General features: G+C 42.1%; 1 protein-coding gene across 2 annotated transcripts in view; it reads left to right on the plus strand.

Moving 5' to 3' along the window:
• LOC139277400 (voltage-dependent calcium channel subunit alpha-2/delta-2-like) overlaps positions 1–18,439 on the plus strand; it is a 1,881,585-nt gene that overhangs the window by 1,461,960 nt on the left and 401,186 nt on the right. The gene's annotated exons all lie outside the window — the stretch shown is intronic.

Consider the following 18,439-nt stretch of genomic DNA (forward strand, 5'->3'; position numbering starts at 1 on the left):
TCACAGGGAGTGAATCATTATCACAGGGAATGGATCATTATCACAGGGAGTGTATCATTATCACAGGGAGTGAATCATTATCACAAGGAATCAATCATTATCACAGGGAGTGTATCATTATCAGAGGGAGTGTATCATTATCACAGGGAGTGGATCATTATCACAGGGAGTGAATCATTATCACAAGGAATCGATCATTATCACAGGGAGTGTATCATTATCACAGGGAGTGTATCATTATCACAGGGATGGATCATTATCACAGGGAGTGTATCATTATCACAGGGAGTGGATCATTATCAGAGGGAGTGAATCATTATCACAGGGAGTGGATCATTGTCACAGGGAGAGAATCATTATCACAGGGAGTGAAACATTATCACAGAGATGGATCATTATCACAGGGACTTTATCATTATCACAGGGAGTGAATCATTATCACAGGGAGTGAATCATTATCACAGGGATGGATCATTATCATAGCGAGTGAATCATTATCACAGGGAGTGAATCATTATCACAGTGAGTGAATCATGATCACAGGGAGTGAATCATTATCACAGGGATGGATCATTATCACAGGGAGTGAATCATTATCACAGGGAATGTATCATTATCACAGGGAGTGAATCATTATCACAGGGATGGATCATTATCACAGGGAGTGAATCATTATCACAGGGAGTGAATCATTATCACAGGGATGGAGCATTATCACCACAGGGAGTGTATCATTATCACAGGGAGTGGATCATTATCACAGGGAGATGAATCATTATCACAGGGAGTGTATCATTATCACAGGGATGGATCATTATCACAGGGAGTGAATCATTATCACAGGGAGTGTATCATTATCACAAGGAATCAATCATTATCACAGGGAGTGGATCATTATCACAGGGAGTGTATCATTATCAAAGGGAGTGTATGAATATCACAGGGATGGATCATTATCATAGGGAGTGTATCATTATCACAGGGAGTGTATCATTATCACATGGAGTGTATCATTATCCAAGGGAGTGGATCATTATCACAGGGAGTGTATCATTATCACAGGGAGTGTATCACTATCACAGGGAGTGTATCATTATCACAGGGAGTGTATCATTATCACAGGGAGTGTATCATTATCACATGGAGTGGATCATTATCACAGGGAGTGTATCATTATCACAGGGAGTGTATCATTATCACAGGGAGTGTATCATTATCACAGGGAGTGGATCATTATCAAAGGGAGTGGATAATTATCACAGGGAGTGTATCATTATCACAGGGAGTGTATCATTATCACAGGGAGTGTATCATTATCACAGGGAGTGGATCATTATCACAGGGAGTGAATCATTATCACAGGGAGTGAATCATTATCACAGGGAATGTACCATTATCACAGGGAGTGAATCATTATCACAGGGATGGATCATTATCACAGGGAGTGAATCATTATCACAGGGAGTGGATCATTATCACAGGGAGTGGATCATTATCAAAGGGAGTGGATAATTATCACAGGGAGTGTATCCTAATCAGAGGGAGTGTATCATTATCACAGGGAGTGTATCATTATCGCAGGGAGTGTATCGTTATCACAGGGAGTGGATCATTATCACAGGGAGTGTATCATAATCACATGGAGTGTATCATTATCACAGGGAGTGTATCATTATCACAGGGAGTGGATCATTATCACAGGGAGTGAATCATTATCACAGGGAGTGGATCATTATCACAGGGAGTGAATCATTGTCACAGGGAGTGAATCATTATCACAGAGATGGATCATTATCACAGGGAGTGAATCATTATCACAGGGAGTGAATCATTATCACAGGGAGTGAATCATTATCACAGGGAATGTATCATTATCACAGGGAGTGTATCATTATCACAGGGAGTGTATCATTATCACAGGGAGTGGATCATTATCACAGGGAGTGAATCATTATCACAGGGATGGAGCATTATCACCACAGGGAGTGTATCATTATCACAGGGAGTGGATCATTATCACAGGGAGATGAATCATTATCACAGGGAGTGTATCATTATCACAGGGATGGATCATTATCACAGGGAGTGAATCATTATCACAGGGAGTGTATCATTATCACAAGGAATCAATCATTATCACAGGGAGTGGATCATTATCACAGGGAGTGTATCATTATCACAGGGAGTGTATCACTATCACAGGGATGGATCATTATCACAGGGAGTGTATCATTATCACAGGGAGTGTATCATTATCACATGGAGTGGATCATTATCAAAGGGAGTGGATCATTATCACAGGGAGTGTATCATTATCACAGGGAGTGTATCACTATCACAGGGATGGATCATTATCACAGGGAGTGTATCATTATCACAGGGAGTGTATCATTATCACAGGGAGTGTATCATTATCACATGGAGTGGATCATTATCACAGGGAGTGTATCATTATCACAGGGAGTGTATCATTATCACAGGGAGTGGATCATTATCAAAGGGAGTGGATAATTATCACAGGGAGTGTATCATTATCACAGGGAGTGTATCATTATCACAGGGAGTGTATCATTATCACAGGGAGTGGATCATTATCACAGGGAGTGAATCATTATCACAGGGAGTGTATCCTAATCACAGGGAGTGTATCATTATCACAGGGAGTGTATCATTATCGCAGGGAGTGTATCGTTATCACAGGGAGTGGATCATTATCACAGGGAGTGTATCATAATCACAGGGAGTGTATCATTATCACAGGGAGTGTATCATTATCACAGGGAGTGGATCATTATCACAGGGAGTGAATCATTATCACAGGGAGTGGATCATTATCACAGGGAGTGAATCATTATCTCAGGGAGTGGATCATTATCACAGGGAGTGTATCATTATCACAGGGAGTGGATCATTATCACAGGGAGTGAATCTTTATCACAGGGAGTGAATCATTATCACAGGAGTGAATCATTGTCACAGGGAGTGAATCATTATCACAGAGATGGATCATTATCACAGGGAGTGTATCATTATCACAGGGAGTGAATCTTTATCACAGGGAGTGAATCATTATCACAGGGATGGATCATTATCACAGGGAGTGAATCATTATCACAGGGAGTGAATCATTATCACAGGGAGTGAATCATTATCATAGGGATGGATCATTATCACAGGGAGTGAATCATTATCACAGGGAATGTATCATTATCACAGGGAGTGAATCATTATCACAGGGATGGATCATTATCACAGGGAGTGAATCATTATCACAGGGAGTGAATCATTATCACAGGGATGGAGCATTATCACCACAGGGAGTGTATCATTATCACAGGGAGTGTATCATTATCACAGGGAGTGAATCATTATCACAGGGAGTGTATCATTATCACAGGGATGGATCATTATCACAGGGAGTGAATCATTATCAGAGGGAGTGTATCATTATCACAAGGAATCAATCATTATCACAGGGAGTGGATCATTTTCACAGGGAGTGGATCATTATCACCGGGAGTGGATCATTATCACAAGGAATCAATCATTATCACAGCGAGTATATCATTATCACAGGGAGTGTATCATTATCACAGGGAGTGTATCATTATCACAGGGAGTGTATCATCATCACAGGGAGTGAATCATTATCACAGGGAATGGATCATTATCACAGGGAGTGTATCATTATCACAGGGAGTGAATCATTATCACAAGGAATCAATCATTATCACAGGGAGTGTATCATTATCAGAGGGAGTGTATCATTATCACAGGGAGTGGATCATTATCACAGGGAGTGAATCATTATCACAAAGAATCGATCATTATCACAGGGAGTGTATCATTATCACAGGGAGTGTATCATTATCACAGGGATGGATCATTATCACAGGGAGTGTATCATTATCACAGGGAGTGGATCATTATCAGAGGGAGTGAATCATTATCACAAGGAGTGGATCATTGTCACAGGGAGAGAATCATTATCACAGGGAGTGAAACATTATCACAGAGATGGATCATTATCACAGGGACTGTATCATTATCACAGGGAGTGAATCATTATCACAGGGAGTGAATCATTATCACAGGGATGGATCATTATCATAGCGAGTGAATCATTATCACAGGGAGTGAATCATTATCACAGTGAGTGAATCATGATCACAGGGAGTGAATCATTATCACAGGGATGGATCATTATCACAGGGAGTGAATCATTATCACAGGGAATGTATCATTATCACAGGGAGTGAATCATTATCACAGGGATGGATCATTATCACAGGGAGTGAATCATTATCACAGGGAGTGAATCATTATCACAGGGATGGAGCATTATCACCACAGGGAGTGTATCATTATCACAGGGAGTGGATCATTATCACAGGGAGATGAATCATTATCACAGGGAGTGTATCATTATCACAGGGATGGATCATTATCACAGGGAGTGAATCATTATCACAGGGAGTGTATCATTATCACAAGGAATCAATCATTATCACAGGGAGTGGATCATTATCACAGGGAGTGTATCATTATCACAGGGAGTGTATCACTATCACAGGGATGGATCATTATCACAGGGAGTGTATCATTATCACAGGGAGTGTATCATTATCACATGGAGTGGATCATTATCCAAGGGAGTGGATCATTATCACAGGGAGTGTATCATTATCACAGGGAGTGTATCACTATCACAGGGAGTGTATCATTATCACAGGGAGTGTATCATTATCACAGGGAGTGTATCATTATCACATGGAGTGGATCATTATCACAGGGAGTGTATCATTATCACAGGGAGTGTATCATTATCACAGGGAGTGTATCATTATCACAGGGAGTGTATCATTATCACAGGGAGTGGATCATTATCACAGGGAGTGAATCATTATCACAGGGAGTGAATCATTATCACAGGGAATGTACCATTATCACAGGGAGTGAATCATTATCACAGGGATGGATCATTATCACAGGGAGTGAATCATTATCACAGGGAGTGGATCATTATCACAGGGAGTGGATCATTATCAAAGGGAGTGGATAATTATCACAGGGAGTGTATCCTAATCAGAGGGAGTGTATCATTATCACAGGGAGTGTATCATTATCGCAGGGAGTGTATCGTTATCACAGGGAGTGGATCATTATCACAGGGAGTGTATCATAATCACATGGAGTGTATCATTATCACAGGGAGTGTATCATTATCACAGGGAGTGGATCATTATCACAGGGAGTGAATCATTATCACAGGGAGTGGATCATTATCACAGGGAGTGAATCATTGTCACAGGGAGTGAATCATTATCACAGAGATGGATCATTATCACAGGGAGTGTATCATTATCACAGGGAGTGAATCATTATCACAGGGAGTGAATCATTATCACAGGGATGGATCATTATCACAGGGAGTGAATCATTATCACAGGGAGTGAATCATTATCACAGGGAGTGAATCATTATCACAGGGAATGTATCATTATCACAGGGAGTGAATCATTATCACAGGGATGGATCATTATCACAGGGAGTGAATCATTATCACAGGGAGTGAATCATTATCACAAGGAATCAATCATTATCACAGCGAGTGTATCATTATCACAGGGAGTGTATCATTATCACAGGGAGTGTATCATTATCACAGGGAGTGTATCATTATCACAGGGAGTGAATCATTATCACAGGGAATGGATCATTATCACAGGGAGTGTATCATTATCACAGGGAGTGAATCATTATCACAAGGAATCAATCATTATCACAAGGAATCAATCATTATCACAGGGAGTTTATCATTATCAGAGGGAGTGTATCATTATCACAGGGAGTGGATCATTATCACAGGGAGTGAATCATTATCACAAGGAATCAATCATTATCACAGGGAGTGTATCATTATCACAGGGAGTGTATCATTATCACAGGGATGGATCATTATCACAGGGAGTGTATCACTATCACAGGGATGGATCATTATCACAGGGAGTGTATCATTATCACAGGGTGTGTATCATTATCACAGGGAGTGTATCATTATCACAGGGAGTGTATCATTATCACAGGGAGTTTATCATTATCACAGGGAGTGGATCATTATCACAGGGAGTGCATCATTATCACAGGGAGTGTATCATTATCACAGAGAGTGTATCATTATCACAGGGAGTGAATCATTATCACAGGGAGTGTATCATTATCACAGTGAGTGGATCATTATCACAGGGAGTGTATCATTATCACAGAGAGTGGATCATTATCACAGGGAGTGTATCATTATCACAGGGAGTGGATCATTATCACAGGGAGTGGATCATTATCACAGGGAGTGGATAATTATCACAGGGAGTTTATCAAAATCACAGGGAGTGTATCATTATCACAGGGATGGATCATTATCACAGGGAGTGAATCTTTATCACAAGGAATCAATCATTATCACAGGGGGTGAATCATTATCACAGGGAGTGAATCATTATCACAATGAATCAATCATTATCACATGGAGTGAATCATTATCACAGGGGGTGGATCATTATCACAATGAATCAATCATTATCACAGGGAGTGTATCATTATCACAGGGAGTGAATCATTATCACAGGGGGTAAATCATTATCACAGGAGGTGGATCATTATCACACTGAATCAATCATTATCACAAGGAGTGTATCATTATCACAGGGAGTGAATTATTATCACAGGGTGTGAATCATTATCACAGGGAGTGAATCATTATCACAGGAATGTATTATTATCACAGGGAGTGAATCATTATCACAGGGAGTGTATCATTATCACAGGGAGTGAATCATTATCACAGGGAGTGGATCATTATCACAGGGAGTGTATCATTATCACAAGGAATCAATCATTATCACAGGGAGTGTATCATTATCACAGGGAGTGGGTCATTATCACAGGGTGTGAATCATTATGACAGGGAGTGTATCATTATCACAGGGCGTGTATCATTATCACAGGGAGTGAATCATTATCACAGGGAGTGTCTCTTTATCACAGGGAGTGTATCATTATCACAGGGAGTGTATCATTATCACAGGGATTGTATCATTATCACAGGGAGTGGATCATTATCACATGGAGTGTATCATTATCACAGGGAGTGGATCATTATCACAGGGAGTGTATCATTATCACAGGGAGTGGATCATTATCACGGGGAGTGTATCTTTATCACAGGGAGTGTATCATTATCACAGGGAGTGAATCATTATCACAGGGAGTGGATCATTATCACAGGGAGTGGATCATTATCACAGGGAGTGAATCATTATCACAGGGAGTGTATCATTATCACATGGAATGGATCATTATCACAGGGTCTGAATCATTATCACAGGGAGTGGATCATTATCACAGGGATTGAATCATTATCACAGGAAGTGAATCATTATCACAGGGATGGATCATTATCACAGGGAGTGAATCATTATCACAATGAATCAATCATTATCACAGGGAGTGTATCATTATCACAGGGATGGATCATTATCACAGGGTAGGATCATTATCACAGGGAGTGGATCATTATCACAATGAATCAATCATTATCACAGGGAGTGTATCATTATCACAATGAATCAATCATTATCACAGGGAGTGTATCATTATCACAAGGAATCAATCATTATCACAGGGAGTGTATCATTATCACAGGGATGGATCATTATCACAGGGATGGATCATTATCACAGGGTAGGATCATTATCACAGGGAGTGGATCATTATCACAATGAATCAATCATTATCACAGGGAGTGTATCATTATCACAAGGAATCAATCATTATCACAGGGAGTGTATCATTATCACAGGGATGGATCATTATCACAGGGAGTGGATCATTATCAGAGCGATGGATCATTATCACAGGGAGTGGATCATTATCACAATGAATCAGTCATTATCACAGGGAGTGTATCATTATCACAAGGAATCAATCATTATCACAGGGAGTGTATCATTATCACAGGGAGTGAATCATTATCACAGGGGGTGGATCATTATCACAGGGAGTGTATCATTATCACAGGGGGTGGATCATTATCACAGGGAGTGTATCATTATCACAGGGAGCGTATCATTATCACAGGGAGTGTATCAATATCACAGGAAGTGAATCATTATCACAAGGAATCAATCATTATCACAGGGCGTGAATCATTATCACAGGGGGTGGATCATTATCACAATGAATCAATCATTATCACAGGGAGTGTATCATTATCACAGGGATTGTATCATTATCACAGGGAGTGGATCATTATCACATGGAGTGTATCATTATCACAGGGAGTGGATCATTATCACAGGGAGTGTATCATTATCACAGGGAGTGGATCATTATCACGGGGAGTGTATCTTTATCACAGGGAGTGTATCATTATCACAGGGAGTGAATCATTATCACAGGGAGTGGATCATTATCACAGGGAGTGGATCATTATCACAGGGAGTGAATCATTATCACAGGGAGTGTATCATTATCACATGGAATGGATCATTATCACAGGGTCTGAATCATTATCACAGGGAGTGGATCATTATCACAGGGATTGAATCATTATCACAGGGAGTGAATCATTATCACAGGGATGGATCATTATCACAGGGAGTGAATCATTATCACAATGAATCAATCATTATCACAGGGAGTGTATCATTATCACAGGGATGGATCATTATCACAGGGTAGGATCATTATCACAGGGAGTGGATCATTATCACAATGAATCAATCATTATCACAGGGAGTGTATCATTATCACAATGAATCAATCATTATCACAGGGAGTGTATCATTATCACAAGGAATCAATCATTATCACAGGGAGTGTATTAATTATCACAGGGATGGATCATTATCACAGGGATGGATCATTATCACAGGGTAGGATCATTATCACAGGGAGTGGATCATTATCACAATGAATCAATCATTATCACAGGGAGTGTATCATTATCACAAGGAATCAATCATTATCACAGGGAGTGTATCATTATCACAGGGATGGATCATTATCACAGGGAGGGGATCATTATCAGAGCGATGGATCATTATCACAGGGAGTGGATCATTATCACAATGAATCAGTCATTATCACAGGGAGTGTATCATTAGCATAAGGAATCAATCATTATCACAGGGAGTGTATCATTATCACAGGGAGTTAATCATTATCACAGGGGCTGGATCATTATCACAGGGAGTGTATCATTATCACAGGGGGTGGATCATTATCACAGGGAGTGTATCATTATCACAGGGAGTGTATCATTATCACAGGGAGTGTATCAATATCACAGGAAGTGAATCATTATCACAAGGAATCAATCATTATCACAGGGCGTGAATCATTATCACAGGGGGTGGATCATTATCACAATGAATCAATCATTATCACAGGGAGTGTATCATTATCACGGGGAGTGTATCATTATCACAGGAAGTGAATCATTATCACAGGGAGTGAATCAATATCACAGGGAGTGTATTATTATCACAGGGAGTGAATCATTATCACGGGGAGTGTATCATTATCACAGGAAGTGAATCATTATCACAGGGAGTGTATCATTATCACAGGGAGTGAATCATTATCACAGGGAGTGTATCATTATCACAGGGAGTGTATTATTATCACAGGGAGTGAATCATTATCACGGGGAGTGTCTCATTATCACAGGGAGTGAATCATTATCACAGGGAGTGTATCATTATCACAGGGATTGAATCATTATCACAGGGAGTGTATCATTATCACAGGGAGTGAATCATTATCACAGGGAGTGTATCATTATCACAGGGGGTGAATCATTATCACAGGGAGTGAATCATTATCACAGGGAGTGAATCATTATCACAGGGAGTGGATCATTATCACAGGGAGTGTATCATTATCACAGGGAGTGAATCATTATCACAGGGAGTGAATCAATATCACAGGGAGTGTATTATTATCACAGGGAGTGAATCATTATCACAGGGAGTGTATCATTATCACAGGAAGTGAATCATTATCACAGGGAGTGGATCATTATCACATGGAGTGGATCATTATCACAGGGAGTGTATCATTATCACAGGGAGTGTATCATTATCACAGGGAGTGAATCATTATCACAGGGAGTGGATCATTATCACAATGAATCAATCATTATCACAGGGAGTGTATCATTATCACAAGGATTCAATCATTATCACAGGGAGTGTATCATTATCACAAGGAGTGTATCATTATCACAGGGGATGGTCATTATCACATTGAATCAATCATTATCACAAAAAATGAATCATTATCACAAGGAGTGGATCATTATCACAGGGAGTGTATCATTATCACAAGGAATCAATCATTATCACAGGGAGTGTATCATTATCACAGGGAGTGGATCATTATCACAGGGTGTGAATCATTATCACAGGGAGTGCATCATTATCACAGGGAGTGTATCATTATCACAGGGAGTGAATCATTATCACAGGGAGTGTCTCTTTATCACAGGGAGTGGATCATTATCACATGGAGTGTATCATTATCACAGGGAGTGGATCATTATCACATGGAGTGTATCATTATCACAGGGAGTGTATCATTATCACAGGGAGTGTATCATTATCACAGGGAGTGAATCATTATCACTGGGAGTGGATCATTATCACAGGGAGTGGATCATTATCACAGGGAGTGTATCATTATCACAGGGAGTGGATCATTATCACAGGGAGTGGATCATTATCACAGGGAGTGTATCATTATCACAAGGAGTGGATCATTATCACAGGGAGTGAATCATTATCACAGGGAGTCAATCATTATTACAGGGAGTGTATCATTATCACAGGGATGGATCATTATCACAGGGATGGATCATTATCACAGGGAGTGGATCATTATCACAATGGAACAATCATTATCACAGGGAGTGTATCATTATCACAAGGAATCAATCATTATCACAGGGAGTATATCATTATCACAGCATGGATCATTATCACAGGGAGTGGATCATTATCAGAGGGATGGATCATTATCACAGGGAGTGGATCATTATCACAATGAATCAGTCATTATTACAGGGAGTGTATCATTATCACAAGGAATCAATCATTATCATAGCGAGTGTATCATTTTCACAGGGAGTGAATCATTATCACAGGGGGTGGATCATTATCACAGGGAGTGTATCATTATCACAGGGGGTGGATCATTATCACAGGGAGTGTATCATTATCACAGAGAGTGAATCATTATCACAAGGAATCAATCATTATCACGGATGGTGAATCATTATCACAGGGAGTGAATCATTATCACAATGAATCAATCATTATCACAGGGAGTGTATCATTATCACAGGGAGTGAATCATTATCACAGGGGGTGGATCATTATCACAATGAATCAATCATTATCACAGGGAGTGTATCATTATCACAGGGAGTGAATTATTATCACAGGGTGTGAATCATTATCACAGGGAGTGAATCATTATCACAGGAGTGTATTATTATCACAGGGAGTGAATCATTATCGCAGGGAGTGTATCATTATCACAGGGAATGAATCATTATCACAGGGGGTGAATCATTATCATAGGGAGTGTATCATTATCACAGGGAGTGAATTATTATCAAAGGGTGTGAATCATTATCACAGGGAGTGAATCGTTATCACAGGGAGTGTATTATTATCACAGGGAGTAAATCATTATCACAGGGAGTGTATCATTATCACGGGGAGTGAATCATTATCACAGGGGGTGAATCATTATCATAGGGAGTGAATCATTATCACAGGGAGTGTATTATTATCACAGGGAGTGAATCATTATCACAGGGTGTGTATCATTATCACAGGGAGTGAATCATTATCACAGGGAGTGTATCATTATCACAGGGAGTGAATCATTATCACAGGGAGTGTATCATTATCACAGGGGGTGAATCATTATCATAGGGAGTGAATCATTATCACAGGGAGTGAATCATTATCACAGGGGGTGTATCATTTTCAGATGGAGTGAATCATTATCACAGGGGGTGAATCAGTATCACAGGGAGTGAATCATTATCACAGGGAGTGTATTATTATCACAGAGAGTGAATCATTATCACAGGGAGTGTATCATTATCACAGGGAGTGAATCATTATCACAGGGAGTGAATCATTATCACAGGGAGTGAATCATTATCACAGGGAGTGTATCATTATCACAGGGAGTGAATCATTATCACAGGGGGTGAATCATTATCACAGGGAGTGAATCATTATCACAGGGAGTGTATTATTATCACAGGGAGTGAATTATTATCACAGGGAGTGAATCATTATCACAGGGAGTGTATCATTATAACACGGGGTGAATCATTATCACAGGGAGTGAATCATTATCACAGGGAGTGTATTATTATCACAGGGATTGAATCATTATCACAGGGAGTGAATCATTATCACAGGGAGTGAATCATTATCACAGGGGGTGGATCATTATCACAATGAATCAATCATTATCACAGGGAGTGTATCATTATCACAGAGAGTGAATCATTATCACAGGGGGTGAATCATTATCACAGGGAGTGTATTATTATCACAGGGAGTGAATCATTATCACAGGGAGTGAATCATTATCACAGGGAGTGTATTATTATCACAGGGAGTGAATCATTATCACAGGGAGTGAATCATTATCACAAGGAGTGTATCATTATCACAGGGAGTGTATCATTATCGCTGGGGATAGATCATTATCACAGGGAGTTGATAATTATCAGAGAGTAGATTATTCGGCCCAAGTTTCCACACAATAAAAAACGGGCGCCCCTCCGAGCTGGGCGCCTGTTTTTCGCGCCTAAAACGGCGCCTAAAAAAAAACTCGCGATTCTGGAGCGCCCTGCAGCTCCTTGTCTGCCTGGCACGGCGCCCAGGGGGCGGAGCCTACACTCGCACCGATTTTGTAAGTGGGAGGGGGCGGGTACTATTTAAATTAGTTTTTTTCCTGCCGGCAACGCTGCGCGTGCGCGTTGGAGCGTCGCGCATGCGCAGTGTGAAAAAAATATTGGCACTCGGCCATTTTTGTAGTTCTTTGTAGCTGTTTAATTTTTGAACATTTTTTAATAAAAGCACATTGCCATCAGCACATCAGCACTTGCAGCCTTCTCACTGTCTCCTTCCCCTCGCCCCCCCCCCCCCGCGGCAACGAAACGGCTGTTTCCTTCTCCCCCCCCCCCACGGGAACGAACGCCTGCAGCATTCTCCGAGCCTGAAGCACTTTCACACAGGTAGGAAGATGGTTTATTTAATCTTTTCTTTGCTTATAAATGTTTATTCAGGTTGGATTTATTTGTATAATATTTGTAGAAATATAAATAAGGATTAATTATAGAATTTAATGAGTTCCCTTGCCCCCCGCACCTCGTTCTGGACGCCTAATTTGTAACCTGCGCCTGATTTTTTAATGTGTAGAACAGGTTTTTTCAGTTCTACAAAAATCTTCACTTGCTCCATTCTAACTTAGTTTGGAGTACGTTTTCACTGTGGAAACTTTGAAATCAGGCGTCAGTGGCCGGACACGCCCCCTTTTGAAGAAAAAATTCTGTTCCAAAGTAGAACTGTTCTAACTGACTAGAACTGCAGAAAAAAAAATGTGGAGAATTGCGATTTCTAAGATAGTCCGTTCTCCACCAGTTGCTCCTAAAAATCAGGCGCAAATCATGTGGAAACTTGGGCCCATTATCACAGGGGTCAATCATTATCAGGCAGTGGATCAGTATCACAACGGGGTGGATCATTATTACTGAGAGAGATTCATTATTATTGATCATTACCACAGGGATCAATCATTATCACAGGGAGTGGGTTATTATCACAGGGGATAGATCATTATTACAGGAAGTCAATCAATATCACAGGAGCGCTACAACGCGAGCCACATGACCACTAGGTTTGTCATCGAACAAGCCAATGGAATGTTGAACAGGTGTTTCGGGTGCCAAGATAGCTCTGGAGGGTGCACTTCAGTACTCGCCAGCGAGGGTGTCCAGAATGATAGTGCTGTGCTGCGTCCTGCACAACATTGTGCAGCAGAGAGAATTGCAGGTGGTGCAGGACGAAGGCACTTATCAGGCATCTTTAACTGAGGAGAACATTGAAGAAGAGGAGGGGGAGGAGTATGAAGATAGTGCACCCGTCACTAGATCAGCCGTATTCATTGCTGCCCAGGATGCCAGGGATGCCCTCATAGCTCGAAGGTTCAGCTCACACAGGAAAAAAGGAAATTGAAATCCTGCGCCCCATTGCCACCACCAGCACCAACCATCCTTCCCCCCTCCCCCCACTCCCCAACTCCCTTTACACAAAACTACCATTCAACCACACATCCACCCATTGCACATCTACCCACTTGTACAACCCCCAAAGCAAGCGCTCTACTTCAAACTCCATGGCAAACGAGCCCCAGGTGGGCAGAGGAAACATTACAAGGACACCCTCAAAGCCTCCCTGATAAAGTGCAACATCCCCACCGACACCTGGGAGTCCCTGGCCAAAGACCGCCCTAAGTGGAGGAAGTGCATCCGGGAGGGCGCTGAGCACCTCGAGTCTCGTCGCCGAGAGCATGCAGAAATCAAGCGCAGGCAGCGGAAGGCACGTGCGGCAAACCAGACTCCCCACCCACCCTTTCCTTCAACAACTGTCTGCCTCACCTGCGACAGAGACTGTAATTCCTGTATTGGACTGTACAGTCACCTGAGAACTCACTTTTAGAGTGGAAGCAAGTCTTCCTCGATTTCGAGGGACTGCCTATGATGATGACCCAATGTGTCCCATCATGTATTGGCATTCATCATGAAACAACAGAAAAGATGTACTGGCACTCAGGACGTAATAATGGATGACCCGTGACACTTGCTGTACATGTGAAGGCCCTGAGCAACAAAAAAAAAGATAGGAATTATTCATGGCAAAGCCACAATCTTGACATGCACCGTACTCAGTTTTCTCATCGTTCCGTCATTGATGAAATGAAGTCAGATTTTATGTCAGAGATATTTGAAACTCTGTCACCAACTGCCTGCGAGTTTCCAGTCTCTCCATTTGTGATTGAGATCATCATCATCAGAAGCAGTCCCTCGATTCGAGCATGACTTGCTTTCATGCCGAAAAGGGATGAGTTCACAGGTGTTTCAAAGAAGGACCTAATATTCCGGATTCAGAACTGCACCTTGAAGGGTAGCAGATGACTGTGCATGGATTTTTTTAACGTGTGGTGGCCGTTGCACACCAGCCACCACACGGATTGACAGAGCTAGGTCTTGGTCCAGTGGCAAGGATTAACCAAGACGACTGGAGACCTGCTCTGCTGCACGGACCTAGTGCGCGCACATATCGCAGTGTGGGCTGGCCCGTGCTGCCCCTGGGCCCTCGCCTCTTCTGGGCCCCGAACTCACGCCTCTCCTGGGCCCCGATCATATCCCTCTATGAACTCTCGCCATTCCTTCGCCCCGACCTCGTCACTCCTGCTGTACCTGCCCGCACTGCAGTCAGCCATTGCCCTCCTGCAGCATCACGCGCTGCTCCCTGCAGTGGTATGCCATAGGGAGCAGCGTGCAGCGGCACGGCCCGGAAATCGGCGCGGTCCCGGCCTGAAAGACCACCAGCAGGCCGGGGCCATTAGAGGGAGCAACATGATCGAGAGGGATGCAGATGTATCACTTATCTCCAGGGCCTCCTCCTCTGCATCTGTGAGCTGAACTACTTGTGTTAAGTCACCTTCAGTCCTCTCCCTCTCCCTTGCAATTTGTGCTCTCTTCTACAATGGGTGAATGAGTGAAGGTGAGGTATTGACTCAATAGCTGCAGTGCCATCGGTGAGGGAGATAATGAGACAGATGCATCATACTGCATAAGGATTGTGGTGAGTGGCAGCAGTGGATGGATAAGTGGGGAGGTGATGAATTGCATAGAAAGTGAAAGCTGGGGCAGCTAAAAGTTGTGTTTGTGTGAATTGTGATGTGATGGAGTAAGCTTGACAAGACAGAGTGAAAGGCGGTGGGCTTAAAGCACAGGATAGTAGATGCATCAGCAAATGTACTCACTTTTCCTGAACTGTTAGGTCATTAAATGACTTCCAGACTACGTCAAAGACAGGAGCACAATGCACCTGCTGCTCACCTCCTGAGTTCCTCCAAACACACCTTCTCGGTAAGAGGAGCAGCTTTCTTCCTCCCTTTGCTGGAGAAATTTACTTTCGCTCCTGCTCCTGACTGCACCCAGCAATAAGTCAAGGGAAGCTTCTTTAAATCTGAGCACTGGCCTTCCTCATCCTGAATCTTTATTAAATACCTCTCACCATCTCCTTCTAAAACCACTTAGCTCCTCCAAATTTCATTTTTGCATTGGCCCTTTAAACAGTCGATTTGCGATCACATTGTGTAGGTGCTGCGCAGCTTGGAAATTCGAAACCCGGAAGGAAAAATTGAATTAGGCAATCAACTTGAAATTGGAGCTTCCGACCCGCTAAGTTTTCTTCCGGTTTCCGCGGCCCCAATTCCCTGCCCTACTCACTGGCTCAGAACCCGTCTATGCGCGTGGAGGCAGAAAACATGGGTATGGTTCTAAATGAATACTTTGCATCTGTTTTCATAAAAGAGAGGGGCGATGCAGACATTGCAATCAGGGAGGAGAAGTATGAAATATTAGATGAAATAAACATAGTGAGAGAGGAAGTATTAAGGGATTTCACAGCTTTGAAATCCCCAGGCATGGATGAAATGAATCCCAGTCTGTTAAGAAAAGCAAAAGAGGAAATAGCAGAGGCTCTGACCATCATTTTCCAATCCTCTCTGGCTACAGATGTGGTGCCGGAGGACTGAAGGACTGCTAATGTTGTATCCTTGTTTAAAATGGGAGAAAGGGATAAACCAAATAATTATAGACCAGTCAACCTAACCTCGGTGGTGGGAAAATTATTGGAAAAAAATCTGAGCGACAGGAAAAATCTTCATTTAGAAAGACATGGATTAATCAAGGACAGTCAGCATGGATTTGTTAAGGGAAGGTCGTGTCTGACTAACTTGATTGAATTTTTGGAGGAGGTAACAAGAAGGGTCGATGACGGCAGTGCGTTTGATGTAGTGTATATGGATTTTAGCAAGGCTTTTGATAAGGATCCACATGGCAGACTGGTTACGAAAGTAAAAGTCCATGGGATCCAAGGAAAAGTGGCAAGTTAGATTTAAAATTGGCTCAGAGGCAGGAAGCAAAGGATAATGGTTGCTAGGTGTTTTTGTGACTGGAAGGCTATTTCCAGTGGGGTTCCACAGGGCTCAGTACTAGGTTCCTTGCTTTTTGTGGTATATATCAATGGTTTAGATTTGAATATAGGAGGTATGATTAAGAAATTTGCAGATGGTACAAAAATTGGCTGTGTGGTTGATAATAAAGCAATAGATTGCAGGAAGATATCAATGAACTGGTCAGGTGGGCAGAGCAGTGGCAAATAGAATTCAATCTGGAGAAGTGTGAGGTAATGCATTTGGGGAGGGCTAACAAGGCAAGGGAATACACATTAAATGGTAGGATACTGAGAAGTGTAGAGGAACAAAGGGACCTTGGAGTGCAGGTCCACAGATCCCTGAAGGTAGTAGGACAGGTAGACAAGATGGTTAAGAAAGCATCCGGAATACTTGGCTTTATTAGCCGAGGCATAGAATACAAGAGCAGGGAGGTAATGCTTGAACTGTACAAAACACTAGTTAGGCCACATCTAGAGTACAGCGTGCAGTTCTGGTCATCACATTACAGGAAAGATGTGATTGCACTAGAGAGGGTACAGAGGAGATTTACGAGGATGTTGCCTTGACTGGAGAATTTTAGCTATGAGGAGAGGTTGGATAGGCTGGGTTTGTTTTCTTTGGGACAGAGGAGGCTGAGAGGAGTCCTTATTGAGGTGTATAAAATTATGAGGAGCCTGGATAGAGTGGATAGGAAGGACCTGCTTCCCTTAGCATAGGGATCAACAACTAGGCGGCAGAGATTTAAAGTAATTGGTAGAGGTTTAGAGGGGTTTTGAGGGGAAATTTCTTCATGCAGAGGGTGGTGGTGGGCTGGAGCTCACTGCCTGAACGGGTGGTAGAGACAGAAACCCTCACCACATTTAAAAAGTACTTGGATGTGTACCTGAAATGCCATAACCTGCAGGGCTACGGATCTAGAGCTGGATAACTTCTTGTTGGCCGGCATGGACACGATAGGCCGAAATGGCCTCTATCCATGCTGTAAACTTATATGGTTCTATGATTCTGAGAGTGAGCATTCACAGCCAATCGGTGTTAGGACAGTGAGCATTCACAGCCAATCATTGTTCGGACAGTGAACATTGATAGCCAATCAGTG

This window comes from Pristiophorus japonicus, chromosome 12 (genome assembly GCF_044704955.1).
Source record: "Pristiophorus japonicus isolate sPriJap1 chromosome 12, sPriJap1.hap1, whole genome shotgun sequence".
NCBI classification, from domain to species: domain Eukaryota; kingdom Metazoa; phylum Chordata; class Chondrichthyes; family Pristiophoridae; genus Pristiophorus; species Pristiophorus japonicus.